A 15,867-nucleotide genomic window follows, 5' to 3' on the forward strand; every position below is an offset into this window, starting at 1 on the left:
AAGAGCTAACAAATTCGAAAACGATCCTTCTTTTAACAGTGTTCCTCATTCCCCTCACATTCAGAGAAAGAACATCAAAGGAGAACATTTTAAATTACAGATGCTTACACTCAAACAAAAACAAAAAGAAAACAAAACAGTCCCCCCCCCTACTGTGAATACAGATCATCTCCTTCACTATCCATCTGGTCCGCCCAGGAAAAGGGAACAGCATTTGGTGAGGATGAAGGCCTTTTTGGTCCCTCGTATGCGTCCTCACTCAAAGGAGACGACAATAGGAGCAAACCGGGAGAAAGCTCAAAATCAAGCTCCAACCCAGCTGGTGGCTCCTCACCCAAAACCCCTGAGACATGCTCCAACCCCTGACCTGTATCTATTGCATCCCGCCCCCGGGCCCCTCCTCTAACCGTTTCCCCCCCCTGTTGTATTCCATCAGCCCTACCCACATCAACCCCCACCTCTGCGGCCTGCCCCCTCCCCTCTCCCTCCCTCTCCCTCTTTGACCTTTTACTCTTCACCACCTGCTCACACTCCCCCTTTTCAATCGAGAGACCCTCCTCCAACACCTTCAAACCTCTTCGTGCTCCTTGCTTTGGCTCGGTGGGAGCGGCACCAGTGGGGACCGTGTCCGTAATCCCCGAGGGCACCTGGTCCACACTGACTTCTCCAGCAACACTGGCAAGTCCCTGCACCTTGGATACAGAGTCCACTCTACTCCCAGAAGGGCCTGGAAGCTGATCCGCTTGCTGTGGATCAATTGACGTATTGCCCATTGGCACGAAAGTCCCTCCAAAGTCTTGAGCCTTACCCTGCCCTCCAGTGGCCCCAGCTACTTCTGCAAAGGTTCTCCTACGGCCAGGACAGCTCCGATAGAGGTGATCAAGTCCACCACATCCATGACAGGCCTTCAGTGCAGTGCAGTCTTTAGCCTCGTGTCCCCCCTGACCACAGAAACGGCAGCAGACCCCAGTGCATCCTGCCTCCGTGTGGCCAGACTGCCTACACTGCCGACAGAAAGACGGTTGCCTCGAATAGAACAAATAGCCACGGTCCCCACCGAGACTAAAAAAGGCGGGTGGATGTCTGAGACCACCAGGCCCTTCTGGCTCAGGCTTGAGCAACACCTGGAACTGCCGTCTGCCAGTCCAAAACCCCATTGGATCATTAACATATCTTGCTGCTGACACCACTTCTCCATACCGGCCCAGGAAATCAGCCAAGGCAAGATCAGTCACAAACGGGTTAAACATGTGAACTGTGATCTGCCTGAAATTAGGTCTGTCCAAACTCAAAATCTTGTAGCAGGCAAGGGGCCTTACCCCAGCTCCAGCCGAACAATTTTCAGACACCTTTCTGTACACCTCCTCATTCCTCAGGGTGACATCAAAAGCTTTTTCCTGTTGGTTCCATTGAATGCACAAGACATCCTCCACCGTCAAAAGAAGCTGGCCCATGATGACCCTCTTGCAGAACCACGATCTTGAAACAGCATCTTCTTCTGTCACGATTGCCTGGAAACGAAGCGTGAACCTCAACCCAACCTTAGGGATAACCTGCACAGGAGAGGCCATACTGGCCATCGCTTCCATAGAAGTGTCGCCCAGATCAAAAAAGAAAAATCTCTCCACGAATACTACACTTGATCTTAGCCAAAAGGCCGAGAAGCGATGGGCCCAAAGTGTCTGGCGTTCCAGCCAGGCTCTTGGCACAAATCTCGCTGGTCGCGGTTGGCTGCTTTTGACATGAGCGGAGCAATGGCTGCTTTTCACCACCTCCGCCCACCTCCCCATTCCTGACCTCGACAGCTGTTTGACTTTTCACAAACTCAAAGGGCTCAGCCATACGGCAGAGCCTGCCAAAAATAGCTTAAACTCATTGGTGTTCCTCTCCACGGAAGTCTTTAGTAAAAGGCGAAAGACTTGTGCGTGATGAAGAGAAACCAGAGTCAGTACAGGCCTCTCCTCAAGAGCGGCCGAGGACCCCATTGGTCCCAGTCACCGCCCTCACGGTAGCCTTCTCTTAGCTTGCCAAATCCCCGCCCCCTCCCCATGTTGTCACGGGCTCTAGCCAATCGGGCTGTGGAGAAAAGTGTCTGGGCCTCAACATGCAATCCCCACAAATTTCTCAAGTTATCAGGCGCTTGCAGGCCCCCGGGGACCAAAATACAGGGAAAATGCGGGGTTGATTGGAGGCTAGCAGCCCTTCCAGGGCGCGTGAGGGATATCAGCTGTGGGGCAGGTTGACTCACCTTCCTCCAGCCACTGCCAGAGGGGCATTTGAAACTGTACGTTTGCGTCATTGTTTGCTTGCTTGCTTTTCCACACGGCCAGAGAAGGGTGCACCGTTCCCGGCGGCACTGCAATGCCAGGTCGATGCGTGGAGTGAACGGGGCAAGCCCCTTTTTCAGCTCCCAGTTCTAAAAATCCGTTTAATATGTTTGTCCTCGGGTAGAGGACATATCAGATATTAAACTGATAAGAACAGATACTACACTTGATCTTAGCCAAAAGGCCGAGAAGCGATGGGCCCAAAGTGTCTGGCGTTCCAGCCAGGCTCTTGGCACAAATCTCGCTGGTCGCGGTTGGCTGCTTTTGACATGAGCGGAGCAATGGCTGCTTTTCACCACCTCCGCCCACCTCCCCATTCCTGACCTCGACAGCTGTTTGACTTTTCACAAACTCAAAGGGCTCAGCCATACGGCAGAGCCTGCCAAAAATAGCTTAAACTCATTGGTGTTCCTCTCCACGGAAGTCTTTAGTAAAAGGCGAAAGACTTGTGCGTGATGAAGAGAAACCAGAGTCAGTACAGGCCTCTCATCAAGAGCGGCCGAGGACCCCATTGGTCCCAGTCACCGCCCTCACGGTAGCCTTCTCTTAGCTTGCCAAATCCCCGCCCCCTCCCCATGTTGTCACGGGCTCTAGCCAATCGGGCTGTGGAGAAAAGTGTCTGGGCCTCAACATGCAATCCCCACAAATTTCTCAAGTTATCAGGCGCTTGCAGGCCCCCGGGGACCAAAATACAGGGAAAATGCGGGGTTGATTGGAGGCTAGCAGCCCTTCCAGGGCGCGTGAGGGATATCAGCTGTGGGGCAGGTTGACTCACCTTCCTCCAGCCACTGCCAGAGGGGCATTTGAAACTGTACGTTTGCGTCATTGTTTGCTTGCTTGTTTGCTTGCTTGCTTTTCCACACGGCCAGAGAAGGGTGCACCGTTCCCGGCGGCACTGCAATGCCAGGTCGATGCGTGGAGTGAACGGAGCAAGCCCCTTTTTCAGCTCCCAGTTCTAAAAATCCGTTTAATATGTTTGTCCTCGGGTAGAGGACATATCAGATATTAAACTGATAAGAACAGATACTACACTTGATCTTAGCCAAAAGGCCGAGAAGCGATGGGCCCAAAGTGTCTGGCGTTCCAGCCAGGCTCTTGGCACAAATCTCGCTGGTCGCGGTTGGCTGCTTTTGACATGAGCGGAGCAATGGCTGCTTTTCACCACCTCCGCCCACCTCCCCATTCCTGACCTCGACAGCTGTTTGACTTTTCACAAACTCAAAGGGCTCAGCCATACGGCAGAGCCTGCCAAAAATAGCTTAAACTCATTGGTGTTCCTCTCCACGGAAGTCTTTAGTAAAAGGCGAAAGACTTGTGCGTGATGAAGAGAAACCAGAGTCAGTACAGGCCTCTCCTCAAGAGCGGCCGAGGACCCCATTGGTCCCAGTCACCGCCCTCACGGTAGCCTTCTCTTAGCTTGCCAAATCCCCGCCCCCTCCCCATGTTGTCACGGGCTCTAGCCAATCGGGCTGTGGAGAAAAGTGTCTGGGCCTCAACATGCAATCCCCACAAATTTCTCAAGTTATCAGGCGCTTGCAGGCCCCCGGGGACCAAAATACAGGGAAAATGCGGGGTTGATTGGAGGCTAGCAGCCCTTCCAGGGCGCGTGAGGGATATCAGCTGTGGGGCAGGTTGACTCACCTTCCTCCAGCCACTGCCAGAGGAGCATTTGAAACTGTACGTTTGCGTCATTGTTTGCTTGCTTGTTTGCTTGCTTGCTTTTCCACACGGCCAGAGAAGGGTGCACCGTTCCCGGCGGCACTGCAATGCCAGGTCGATGCGTGGAGTGAACGGAGCAAGCCCCTTTTTCAGCTCCCAGTTCTAAAAATCCGTTTAATATGTTTGTCCTCGGGTAGAGGACATATCAGATATTAAACTGATAAGAACAGATTTTTCTTTCGAAAAGATTTATTGACACTCATTTCAAGTTTTTTCAAAGAAGGTTTACATCTTGAGATACAAAGGGTACATTATAATCACAACAATATGATACATAGTTGTAAAACCATTGTTTGTTTGTTTTTTTTTTTTTTAAAACATTAAAAACAAATATTTCAAGGGGTTTTACATGTTGTCAAACATAAAATCCATCTCACAAATGAAAACCATGGAGTGTCCCAAATCTTTAAAAGGGAGTGCATTGGTTTAAAACTTCTCTTCTTTCTAATTTTGTGCAGGAGCAGAGTGAGTCCCTACCCAGGGTCACTCATTCCGCTCCCCCAAACATTTGGTCTCTCGGGATCCTGTCGTGGTGCTCAGAGGAGATCCTCACCCTGTTGCTCCTTCCCACCTGCCTCACCCGGAGAGCCAGGCCGCCGCTGCTTTGACCTTTTCATGTGTGGCTCCGGCTCCTTCGTCCGAATGGGCACAGAGGCGATGCTTCTTTGTGGCTGTGTCCTAGGCCTGCCGCCTACAGCCATCCGGATCACAGCCACGGGGGGGATCTGCATGTGCTTCCTTACCAGCAAGTTTCTGGAGGTCCATATGGCGTCTTTGATGGCGGCTAGGGTGAGCCACATCTGGGCAAAGTCATCTTTCTTCAGTGTTTTTTGGCTCACCCCATAGAGCACCAGTTGTGCTGTAAGGACCTCCCTTGCTGGCAAGTACGGGAATTGCAAGGAGCCGGCCATTGCCCACTGGTCTACGGCAGCGCTGCACTCCCAGAGCAAATGCCTCACCGACTCTGGCGCGCCACAACCGGGTCGGGGGCAGGTTGAGCGTGTTGACATGCCCCGGGAGTGCATGACGGACCTGACTGGGAGAATCTCATGAGCCACCATCCATGACAGGTCCCGGAGTCTGTTTGGAAGAGCGGAATGGTTCACGTTGCGCCAAACTGTTGAGGGCTCGCCAAATGCGAGCCCGCGCACTGGACTCACTGGCTCCTGCTCCTGCACAACAGAGATCAGAGAACGGTGGTTGGTTAAAATATGCAGCTCCTCCTGCTCCAGTTTAAAATGCTTTAAAAACGTCGGGATAAAAGCATAGGCTGGTGGCAGGCTAAAAGACACGGGTACTTTAAGATCTGTAGGTAAAATCTTCAATCGTCTGAGGTACGATCCCATCCAGAAACGTGTCATGGCTGTAGTTTTGGGGTTTCCGGATGGGTCTGTGGCTTGTTTGAGGTGTAGTGCGGTGTATCGGCTTCCTAAAAACAAGTACAGGTCAGGCACTCCTTTTCCTCCTTTCTCTTTTGGCCTTTTCATGACCTCCCTCCTCAGTCTCTCCCACTTGGAGCCCCACAGGAAATAAAAGATGGCTCGCTCCAGATCTAAAAGCACTCTCCTAGGTGGGATAAAAACAGAACTGATGAGTAAAAGCAAAGGTAAAATCACCGCTTTGATGATTAAAACCTTTCCTTCAATAGTCAGTCCTCTAAGTCCCCAATATCCTAGTCTTTGTTTTACTTTCCCTACCACGTCTGGCCAATTTGTTGTTCCTTCTCCCTCCCTGTCAAATTTGATCCCCAGTATTTTTTGGTCAGTCTGGGTCACAGTCAAAGGGAGTCCTGTCATCTCAGTCGCTGTCCACGGTCCATAAAATTGGGCTTGGGTCTTGTTTTTGTTCAACTTTGACCCAGAAGCCTGTCCAAACCAGTCAGTCAAGTCCAGCGTCCTGTTGACGGATAAAAGGTCGGTGCATAAAATGTTCACGTCGTCCATGTATAAAATACACTTGGTGTCCAGTCCCCCGCTCCCCGGTACTCCCAACCCATTGATTCGTTGATCCCTTCTCAAGATCTGTGCCAGCGGTTCTATACATGTTATGTATAGGAGGGCAGATAACGGACAACCCTGACGGACACCGCAGTTAATATCGACTGCTTTTGTCAAATGCCCGTTAATCACAAATTTGCTGGTAATGTCCCGATACAGCAATCCCACCCAAGCTAGAAACCTTTCTGGGAACCCCATTTTTTGCAGTACCTTGAAAAGGTACTGGTGCGAGACCCGATCGAAGGCTTTCTCAAAATCTAAATTTAGGACTACTAGCCGGATGTTTCTGTCTCTCGCGTAACAGGTGGTGTCTCGGATCAGTACCAGGCTGTCGGTGATCTTCCTCCCTGGGATGGCACAGCCTTGATCCGGGTGAATCACCCCCTTTAAAAACAAGGACATACGTGAGGCTAAAAGTTTGCTAAAAAGTTTACAATCAAGGTTTAAAAGTGCGATAGGTCTCCAGTTCATCAGGTCGGTCTTGTCTTTGTTTTTGTGCAGTAGAGTCACTATCCCTACTCTAAAACTGTCAGGAAGTCGGTCTAGGTGCTCAAAGTCTTTAAAAACATCGATCAAATCAGGTGCTAAAATGTCCCAAAAGGTCAAATAAAATTCCAAGGGAAGTCCATCCTGTCCTGGGGACTTCCCTTTTTTAAAACTTGACAAACATTTATTTAACTCTAGAATGGTAAAATCTTGGGTTAAAAGCACACTGTCTTTTACTTTTTTATCGATGGATTTTAAAACTTCATTCATGGTGTCTATTCTAATGGGCTTTTCTTTATACAGTTCTACGTAAAAATTTTCCACAATCTGTTTAATTTCTTCGATATTCTCTGTTATGCACCCGTTTTCCTTTTTTAGTTTTAAAATGGTCCCCCCTTTACTAACAATTTTCTTAAAAAAATACCTGGTGCACTTCTCACCCTCCTCTATTTCCCGTTCCCTGCTCCTTAAAATGACACCCTTGCTTTTAATTTCAGCTAAAACCGACATCTCTGATTTGATTTCTGTAATTTCTTCATTAAAATCCATTCCATTTTGGTTGAGGTTAAAATAGCGCTGTAGTCGCTTCTGCAGTCCCATCATGCGTCTGTTCTCCTTGCCCTTTCTTTTTTTGCCTGCCTGTCTGAAAAAAGTCTGGGTCTTTCCCTTCACCATCTCCCACCAGTGTGCTCGTGTATCGTACATGTCTTGAAGGGTCTGCCACTCTCGGTACTGCTCCCTGTACTGCTGAACTAGATGTTGATCTTCAAGCAGGGAGCAGTTGAGTTTCCACAGACCACTTCCAAAAGTCACACCTGAAGAGAGTGAAAGGGTGCAGGAGAGCATCAGGTGGTCAGAAAAGAAAACAGGGGTCAATCTAGCATCGGTCGGCGGGCAGTCCCGTGTGAAAATAAAATCTATGCGAGAGGCTCTGGTGCCATCACCACTGAACCAGGTGAAGCCCTCCTCTCTGGGATGCATGGTTTTAAAACAGTCTTGTAGTTTAAAATCCCTGCATATGCCCTGTAATAAAACCGATGTTTTGTCAATTTTAAAATCTTCCCCTGTTCTTTTTCTATCTTTTCGACTTAAAATACAGTTAAAATCACCTCCTAAAACTAATGGCACTCTCCCTAGCATGTGGGACTGCAGGTCTTCTAAAAGGTCATACCTGTCATTTTTGTCGTTAAAGCCATAAATATTGAGAAGGTTAAAATCCTGTCCCATAAAGGTCAAGTGTGCTAAAAGTGCCCTACCGTCTCTCACCACAGTGCTACCCTTCACCAGAACCTGAGGGTTTTTTATTAAAATGGCCACTCCATCGTTCTTATTTTGGTTTGATCCGCTCCATATCGATGTCTGTGGCCACATCTCCTCCCACTGTCGGTAGTGTTTTAAAAACGGTATGCCACATTCCTGCATTAAAAACACATCTGACTTTGTAGATTTAAGAAAGGATAAAACACTCTGGGCTCTAACTCTCGACTTCACACTTCTCACATTGATGGTTGAGAAGGTGAGTGTCATGAGTATGATTAAAAACAACAGGTATGAAATTTTAAAAACACTAAATAGAGGTTTAAGATGCTAAAATATCTTTTTTTTTTAAAAAAAAAAGGCAGTTAGACTATTTCTTGTGAACGGGGCTCCTCCTTCACTTCAACAGGTGATGAAGGAGGGAGTTGAGCTCCATTCCCCCGTCGGACTCTGGGGGTTGGCCTTTGACGCAAGGCTGCATTTAGCTTGGAGTCCTTAGGGGTTGATTGTAGAGCTACTGTCAGAAAAGAGACTTCATTTGGTGAATTGGAGGGGAAGACTCTGGGCTCCTCCACAGATGAACTGTCTGAGAGAGTCCCAACTCTTCCCCTCTTCTCTGAGGCTACAGGAGACTCAGAGGACAATTCCGATGCAAGTCTCTTTGTTTGCTGGGCATCGGGGAGGGGGGCATCCTCACTATTTTCAGGTGGTTGAAAATCTTCCATTTCTGAACTAGCTCCGCCCACTTCCTGCATCTCCCCATCCTCCTCTCCACTCTCCATTGATGGGGCTGTTGCAGGCCCCTCCCCCTCTCCCGCCTCACATGATCCCTCCTCTCCAATCACAGTATCTGGCGGGAGATTTGAATTTTCCTGCCCAGCCTCTTCAACCTGCTCTTTTTCTTTTTGTCCTCCATTTTGTTCATTGGCTTTTGCTGCCTTTAGTTTGTTGGCAAACGATTTGGGGCAAGCTCTGAAGAGATGATTTGTTTCTCCACAAAGGTTGCACTTCCTGCCATTGGTGCACTCCTCAAAAGTGTGCCCAATTTCTCTACACTTTCCGCAAAAGGTTTTTGTGCACGCTTCTACCAGGTGCCCATGCTCACCACACTTGCGGCAGAGCTTGGGCTGACCTTGGTAGTGGATGTAGCCCCTGTTTTCACCCAGAACTATCATTGACGGCAGATGTTTCAGGCCTTGGAAGCCCTGGGGGTCCTGCCATTGTTGAATGGGGACCCTCCAAGCGCAATTCCAGATGCCGTCCTCATCTCTCACTTTGGTAGCCTGGCCTTTAACAGTGCAGTATCTCCCCAGCCATATACAAATGTCTTCTGCATTCACTGTCTCATTAAACATTCTGACAATGACTGTTTTCAATGCATTATCAGTCAGTTTTTCAACAACAAATGCAGAAAACTGGGGTTTCACAGACTCAAATCTTGTCCAAAATTCTCTCAAGATAGCCGCAGACTGGAAGCTTACATCAAAACCTTTGTTTAATGGTAGGGTCAAAATACAATTCAAATCGTTTGCTGTGAATTTCAAAGCCTGTTGGATTAGCTTCCTGGAGAAATCTAGCCTTGACATCTCCAGGAGCTTTCCATCCTTTTCTTTAAACTTAAAACGGACGCTGTGGTGCCTCCGCATGTTGGCATGGGTGGCCGACATGGTGGAGGCACCACAAGCTAAAAGGATCTAAAATCAGTAAAAAACTTACAATGGACAAAAAAACAATGAACAATAAATAAGTAAATACAATTAAAAATATAAAAAAGGAAAAAAATCTAAAAACGTACTTACCTTTTCAAGTTTTGGCCTGGACAAGGTGTTGAATCCGGCAGAGCTCAGGTAAGAGATTCTCTGGGCCAATGAATTCCTATTTGTTTAAGATATGCAACTACAGAAAAGTTGCACAACTTTAAACAAGGAATGTAGACAATTTCCTCCCAAGAGCTGGTTTAACTCAGAGCCACAACAGGCAAGAATTTAACCATCAAAAGGAGGCGACCGCAGTCTTAGCCAAAAGGCCGAGAAGCGATGGGCCCAAAGTGTCTGGCGTTCCAGCCAGGCTCTTGGCACAAATCTCGCTGGTCGCGGTTGGCTGCTTTTGACATGAGCGAAGCAATGGCTGCTTTTCACCACCTCCGCCCACCTCCCCATTCCTGACCTCGACAGCTGTTTGACTTTTCACAAACTCAAAGGGCTCAGCCATACGGCAGAGCCTGCCAAAAATAGCTTAAACTCATTGGTGTTCCTCTCCACGGAAGTCTTTAGTAAAAGGCGAAAGACTTGTGCGTGATGAAGAGAAACCAGAGTCAGTACAGGCCTCTCCTCAAGAGCGGCCGAGGACCCCATTGGTCCCAGTCACCGCCCTCACGGTAGCCTTCTCTTAGCTTGCCAAATCCCCGCCCCCTCCCCATGTTGTCACGGGCTCTAGCCAATCGGGCTGTGGAGAAAAGTGTCTGGGCCTCAACATGCAATCCCCACAAATTTCTCAAGTTATCAGGCGCTTGCAGGCCCCCGGGGACCAAAATACAGGGAAAATGCGGGGTTGATTGGAGGCTAGCAGCCCTTCCAGGGCGCGTGAGGGATATCAGCTGTGGGGCAGGTTGACTCACCTTCCTCCAGCCACTGCCAGAGGGGCATTTGAAACTGTACGTTTGCGTCATTGTTTGCTTGCTTGCTTGCTTGCTTGCTTTTCCACACGGCCAGAGAAGGGTGCACCGTTCCCGGCGGCACTGCAATGCCAGGTCGATGCGTGGAGTGAACGGAGCAAGCCCCTTTTTCAGCTCCCAGTTCTAAAAATCCGTTTAATATGTTTGTCCTCGGGTAGAGGACATATCAGATATTAAACTGATAAGAACAGATACTACACTTGATCTTAGCCAAAAGGCCGAGAAGCGATGGGCCCAAAGTGTCTGGCGTTCCAGCCAGGCTCTTGGCACAAATCTCGCTGGTCGCGGTTGGCTGCTTTTGACATGAGCGGAGCAATGGCTGCTTTTCACCACCTCCGCCCACCTCCCCATTCCTGACCTCGACAGCTGTTTGACTTTTCACAAACTCAAAGGGCTCAGCCATACGGCAGAGCCTGCCAAAAATAGCTTAAACTCATTGGTGTTCCTCTCCACGGAAGTCTTTAGTAAAAGGCGAAAGACTTGTGCGTGATGAAGAAAAACCAGAGTCAGTACAGGCCTCTCCTCAAGAGCGGCCGAGGACCCCATTGGTCCCAGTCACCGCCCTCACGGTAGCCTTCTCTTAGCTTGCCAAATCCCCGCCCCCTCCCCATGTTGTCACGGGCTCTAGCCAATCGGGCTGTGGAGAAAAGTGTCTGGGCCTCAACATGCAATCCCCACAAATTTCTCAAGTTATCAGGCGCTTGCAGGCCCCCGGGGACCAAAATACAGGGAAAATGCGGGGTTGATTGGAGGCTAGCAGCCCTTCCAGGGCGCGTGAGGGATATCAGCTGTGGGGCAGGTTGACTCACCTTCCTCCAGCCACTGCCAGAGGGGCATTTGAAACTGTACGTTTGCGTCATTGCTTGCTTGCTTGCTTGCTTTTCCACACGGCCAGAGAAGGGTGCACCGTTCCCGGCGGCACTGCAATGCCAGGTCGATGCGTGGAGTGAACGGAGCAAGCCCCTTTTTCAGCTCCCAGTTCTAAAAATCCGTTTAATATGTTTGTCCTCGGGTAGAGGACATATCAGATATTAAACTGATAAGAACAGATACTACACTTGATCTTAGCCAAAAGGCCGAGAAGCGATGGGCCCAAAGTGTCTGGCGTTCCAGCCAGGCTCTTGGCACAAATCTCGCTGGTCGCGGTTGGCTGCTTTTGACATGAGCGGAGCAATGGCTGCTTTTCACCACCTCCGCCCACCTCCCCATTCCTGACCTCGACAGCTGTTTGACTTTTCACAAACTCAAAGGGCTCAGCCATACGGCAGAGCCTGCCAAAAATAGCTTAAACTCATTGGTGTTCCTCTCCACGGAAGTCTTTAGTAAAAGGCGAAAGACTTGTGCGTGATGAAGAGAAACCAGAGTCAGTACAGGCCTCTCCTCAAGAGCGGCCGAGGACCCCATTGGTCCCAGTCACCGCCCTCACGGTAGCCTTCTCTTAGCTTGCCAAATCCCCGCCCCCTCCCCATGTTGTCACGGGCTCTAGCCAATCGGGCTGTGGAGAAAAGTGTCTGGGCCTCAACATGCAATCCCCACAAATTTCTCAAGTTATCAGGCGCTTGCAGGCCCCCGGGGACCAAAATACAGGGAAAATGCGGGGTTGATTGGAGGCTAGCAGCCCTTCCAGGGCGCGTGAGGGATATCAGCTGTGGGGCAGGTTGACTCACCTTCCTCCAGCCACTGCCAGAGGGGCATTTGAAACTGTACGTTTGCGTCATTGTTTGCTTGCTTGCTTGCTTGCTTTTCCACACGGCCAGAGAAGGGTGCACCGTTCCCGGCGGCACTGCAATGCCAGGTCGATGCGTGGAGTGAACGGAGCAAGCCCCTTTTTCAGCTCCCAGTTCTAAAAATCCGTTTAATATGTTTGTCCTCGGGTAGAGGACATATCAGATATTAAACTGATAAGAACAGATACTACACTTGATCTTAGCCAAAAGGCCGAGAAGCGATGGGCCCAAAGTGTCTGGCGTTCCAGCCAGGCTCTTGGCACAAATCTCGCTGGTCGCGGTTGGCTGCTTTTGACATGAGCGGAGCAATGGCTGCTTTTCACCACCTCCGCCCACCTCCCCATTCCTGACCTCGACAGCTGTTTGACTTTTCACAAACTCAAAGGGCTCAGCCATACGGCAGAGCCTGCCAAAAATAGCTTAAACTCATTGGTGTTCCTCTCCACGGAAGTCTTTAGTAAAAGGCGAAAGACTTGTGCGTGATGAAGAGAAACCAGAGTCAGTACAGGCCTCTCCTCAAGAGCGGCCGAGGACCCCATTGGTCCCAGTCACCGCCCTCACGGTAGCCTTCTCTTAGCTTGCCAAATCCCCGCCCCCTCCCCATGTTGTCACGGGCTCTAGCCAATCGGGCTGTGGAGAAAAGTGTCTGGGCCTCAACATGCAATCCCCACAAATTTCTCAAGTTATCAGGCGCTTGCAGGCCCCCGGGGACCAAAATACAGGGAAAATGCGGGGTTGATTGGAGGCTAGCAGCCCTTCCAGGGCGCGTGAGGGATATCAGCTGTGGGGCAGGTTGACTCACCTTCCTCCAGCCACTGCCAGAGGGGCATTTGAAACTGTACGTTTGCGTCATTGTTTGCTTGCTTGCTTGCTTGCTTGCTTGCTTTTCCACACGGCCAGAGAAGGGTGCACCGTTCCCGGCGGCACTGCAATGCCAGGTCGATGCGTGGAGTGAACGGAGCAAGCCCCTTTTTCAGCTCCCAGTTCTAAAAATCCGTTTAATATGTTTGTCCTCGGGTAGAGGACATATCAGATATTAAACTGATAAGAACAGATACTACACTTGATCTTAGCCAAAAGGCCGAGAAGCGATGGGCCCAAAGTGTCTGGCGTTCCAGCCAGGCTCTTGGCACAAATCTCGCTGGTCGCGGTTGGCTGCTTTTGACATGAGCGGAGCAATGGCTGCTTTTCACCACCTCCGCCCACCTCCCCATTCCTGACCTCGACAGCTGTTTGACTTTTCACAAACTCAAAGGGCTCAGCCATACGGCAGAGCCTGCCAAAAATAGCTTAAACTCATTGGTGTTCCTCTCCACGGAAGTCTTTAGTAAAAGGCGAAAGACTTGTGCGTGATGAAGAGAAACCAGAGTCAGTACAGGCCTCTCCTCAAGAGCGGCCGAGGACCCCATTGGTCCCAGTCACCGCCCTCACGGTAGCCTTCTCTTAGCTTGCCAAATCCCCGCCCCCTCCCCATGTTGTCACGGGCTCTAGCCAATCGGGCTGTGGAGAAAAGTGTCTGGGCCTCAACATGCAATCCCCACAAATTTCTCAAGTTATCAGGCGCTTGCAGGCCCCCGGGGACCAAAATACAGGGAAAATGCGGGGTTGATTGGAGGCTAGCAGCCCTTCCAGGGCGCGTGAGGGATATCAGCTGTGGGGCAGGTTGACTCACCTTCCTCCAGCCACTGCCAGAGGGGCATTTGAAACTGTACGTTTGCGTCATTGTTTGCTTGCTTGCTTGCTTGCTTGCTTTTCCACACGGCCAGAGAAGGGTGCACCGTTCCCGGCGGCACTGCAATGCCAGGTCGATGCGTGGAGTGAACGGAGCAAGCCCCTTTTTCAGCTCCCAGTTCTAAAAATCCGTTTAATATGTTTGTCCTCGGGTAGAGGACATATCAGATATTAAACTGATAAGAACAGATTTTTTCTTTCGAAAAGATTTATTGACACTCATTTCAAGTTTTTTCAAAGAAGGTTTACATCTTGAGATACAAAGGGTACATTATAATCACAACACTATGATAAATAGTTGTAAAACCATTGTTTGTTTGTTTGTTTTTTTTTTTTTTAAAACATTAAAAACAAATATTTCAAGGGGTTTTACATGTTGTCAAACATAAAATCCATCTCACAAATGAAAACCATGGAGTGTCCCAAATCTTTAAAAGGGAGTGCATTGGTTTAAAACTTCTCTTCTTTCTAATTTTGTGCAGGAGCAGAGTGAGTCCCTACCCAGGGTCACTCATTCCGCTCCCCCAAACATTTGGTCTCTCGGGATCCTGTCGTGGTGCTCAGAGGAGATCCTCACCCTGTTGCTCCTTCCCACCTGCCTCACCCGGAGAGCCAGGCCGCCGCTGCTTTGACCTTTTCATGTGTGGCTCCGGCTCCTTCGTCCGAATGGGCACAGAGGCGATGCTTCTTTGTGGCTGTGTCCTAGGCCTGCCGCCTACAGCCATCCGGATCACAGCCACGGGGGGGATCTGCATGTGCTTCCTTACCAGCAAGTTTCTGGAGGTCCATATGGCGTCTTTGATGGCGGCTAGGGTGAGCCACATCTGGGCAAAGTCATCTTTCTTCAGTGTTTTTTGGCTCACCCCATAGAGCACCAGTTGTGCTGTAAGGACCTCCCTTGCTGGCAAGTACGGGAATTGCAAGGAGCCGGCCATTGCCCACTGGTCTACGGCAGCGCTGCACTCCCAGAGCAAATGCCTCACCGACTCTGGCGCGCCACAACCGGGTCGGGGGCAGGTTGAGCGTGTTGACATGCCCCGGGAGTGCATGACGGACCTGACTGGGAGAATCTCATGAGCCACCATCCATGACAGGTCCCGGAGTCTGTTTGGAAGAGCAGAATGGTTCACGTTGCGCCAAACTGTTGAGGGCTCGCCAAATGCGAGCCCGCGCACTGGACTCACTGGCTCCTGCTCCTGCACAACAGAGATCAGAGAACGGTGGTTGGTTAAAATATGCAGCTCCTCCTGCTCCAGTTTAAAATGCTTTAAAAACGTTGGCATAAAAGCATAGGCTGGTGGCAGGCTAAAAGACACGGGTACTTTAAGATCTGTAGGTAAAATCTTCAATCGTCTGAGGTACGATCCCATCCAGAAACGTGTCATGGCTGTAGTTTTGGGGTTTCCGGATGGGTCTGTGGCTTGTTTGAGGTGTAGTGCGGTGTATCGGCTTCCTAAAAACAAGTACAGGTCAGGCACTCCTTTTCCTCCTTTCTCTTTTGGCCTTTTCATGACCTCCCTCCTCAGTCTCTCCCACTTGGAGCCCCACAGGAAATAAAAGATGGCTCGCTCCAGATCTAAAAGCACTCTCCTAGGTGGGATAAAAACAGAACTGATGAGTAAAAGCAAAGGTAAAATCACCGCTTTGATGATTAAAACCTTTCCTTCAATAGTCAGTCCTCTAAGTCCCCAATATCCTAGTCTTTGTTTTACTTTCCCTACCACGTCTGGCCAATTTGTTGTTCCTTCTCCCTCCCTGTCAAATTTGATCCCCAGTATTTTTTGGTCAGTCTGGGTCACAGTCAAAGGGAGTCCTGTCATCTCAGTCGCTGTCCACGGTCCATAAAATTGGGCTTGGGTCTTGTTTTTGTTCAACTTTGACCCAGAAGCCTGTCCAAACCAGTCAGTCAAGTCCAGCGTCCTGTTGACGGATAAAAGGTCGGTGCATAA

The 15,867-nt window shown here is 49.8% G+C and overlaps 14 non-coding genes and 3 pseudogenes across 14 annotated transcripts; all 17 read right to left on the bottom strand.

Annotated features, from left to right (window-relative positions):
- Positions 1-1,590: 1,590 nt before the first annotated feature.
- Positions 1,591-1,669, bottom strand: LOC139618754 (U2 spliceosomal RNA; annotated as a pseudogene).
- A 164-nt stretch (positions 1,670-1,833) lies between these two features.
- LOC139618804 (U5 spliceosomal RNA) lies at positions 1,834-1,948 on the bottom strand. The gene has a single exon (XR_011689814.1). It is a non-coding gene; the product is annotated as a U5 spliceosomal RNA (small nuclear RNA).
- A 383-nt stretch (positions 1,949-2,331) lies between these two features.
- LOC139619397 (U2 spliceosomal RNA) lies at positions 2,332-2,523 on the bottom strand. Its single transcript, XR_011690394.1, has one exon. It is a non-coding gene; the product is annotated as a U2 spliceosomal RNA (small nuclear RNA).
- A 164-nt stretch (positions 2,524-2,687) lies between these two features.
- On the bottom strand, positions 2,688-2,802 carry LOC139618805 (U5 spliceosomal RNA). Its single transcript, XR_011689815.1, has one exon. It is a non-coding gene; the product is annotated as a U5 spliceosomal RNA (small nuclear RNA).
- Positions 2,803-3,197: 395 nt separating this feature from the next.
- Positions 3,198-3,389, bottom strand: LOC139619412 (U2 spliceosomal RNA). Its single transcript, XR_011690409.1, has one exon. It is a non-coding gene; the product is annotated as a U2 spliceosomal RNA (small nuclear RNA).
- Positions 3,390-3,553: 164 nt separating this feature from the next.
- Positions 3,554-3,668, bottom strand: LOC139618806 (U5 spliceosomal RNA). Its single transcript, XR_011689816.1, has one exon. It is a non-coding gene; the product is annotated as a U5 spliceosomal RNA (small nuclear RNA).
- A 395-nt stretch (positions 3,669-4,063) lies between these two features.
- LOC139619698 (U2 spliceosomal RNA) lies at positions 4,064-4,237 on the bottom strand (annotated as a pseudogene).
- A 5,751-nt stretch (positions 4,238-9,988) lies between these two features.
- On the bottom strand, positions 9,989-10,103 carry LOC139618807 (U5 spliceosomal RNA). Its single transcript, XR_011689817.1, has one exon. It is a non-coding gene; the product is annotated as a U5 spliceosomal RNA (small nuclear RNA).
- A 395-nt stretch (positions 10,104-10,498) lies between these two features.
- Positions 10,499-10,690, bottom strand: LOC139619413 (U2 spliceosomal RNA). The gene has a single exon (XR_011690410.1). It is a non-coding gene; the product is annotated as a U2 spliceosomal RNA (small nuclear RNA).
- A 164-nt stretch (positions 10,691-10,854) lies between these two features.
- LOC139619308 (U5 spliceosomal RNA) lies at positions 10,855-10,969 on the bottom strand. Its single transcript, XR_011690309.1, has one exon. It is a non-coding gene; the product is annotated as a U5 spliceosomal RNA (small nuclear RNA).
- A 387-nt stretch (positions 10,970-11,356) lies between these two features.
- Positions 11,357-11,548, bottom strand: LOC139619414 (U2 spliceosomal RNA). The gene has a single exon (XR_011690411.1). It is a non-coding gene; the product is annotated as a U2 spliceosomal RNA (small nuclear RNA).
- Positions 11,549-11,712: 164 nt separating this feature from the next.
- Positions 11,713-11,827, bottom strand: LOC139618808 (U5 spliceosomal RNA). The gene has a single exon (XR_011689818.1). It is a non-coding gene; the product is annotated as a U5 spliceosomal RNA (small nuclear RNA).
- A 391-nt stretch (positions 11,828-12,218) lies between these two features.
- LOC139619415 (U2 spliceosomal RNA) lies at positions 12,219-12,410 on the bottom strand. The gene has a single exon (XR_011690412.1). It is a non-coding gene; the product is annotated as a U2 spliceosomal RNA (small nuclear RNA).
- Positions 12,411-12,574: 164 nt separating this feature from the next.
- On the bottom strand, positions 12,575-12,689 carry LOC139618809 (U5 spliceosomal RNA). Its single transcript, XR_011689819.1, has one exon. It is a non-coding gene; the product is annotated as a U5 spliceosomal RNA (small nuclear RNA).
- A 399-nt stretch (positions 12,690-13,088) lies between these two features.
- On the bottom strand, positions 13,089-13,280 carry LOC139619416 (U2 spliceosomal RNA). The gene has a single exon (XR_011690413.1). It is a non-coding gene; the product is annotated as a U2 spliceosomal RNA (small nuclear RNA).
- Positions 13,281-13,444: 164 nt separating this feature from the next.
- Positions 13,445-13,559, bottom strand: LOC139618810 (U5 spliceosomal RNA). The gene has a single exon (XR_011689820.1). It is a non-coding gene; the product is annotated as a U5 spliceosomal RNA (small nuclear RNA).
- Positions 13,560-13,954: 395 nt separating this feature from the next.
- LOC139619772 (U2 spliceosomal RNA) lies at positions 13,955-14,129 on the bottom strand (annotated as a pseudogene).
- Positions 14,130-15,867: the final 1,738 nt, after the last annotated feature.

The sequence above is a fragment of the Trachinotus anak genome, unplaced genomic scaffold (assembly GCF_046630095.1).
Source record: "Trachinotus anak isolate AG129_WGS33_773 ecotype Australia unplaced genomic scaffold, CSIRO_AGI_Tana_v1 ptg000003l, whole genome shotgun sequence".
Classification (NCBI taxonomy): Eukaryota; Metazoa; Chordata; class Actinopteri; order Carangiformes; family Carangidae; genus Trachinotus; species Trachinotus anak.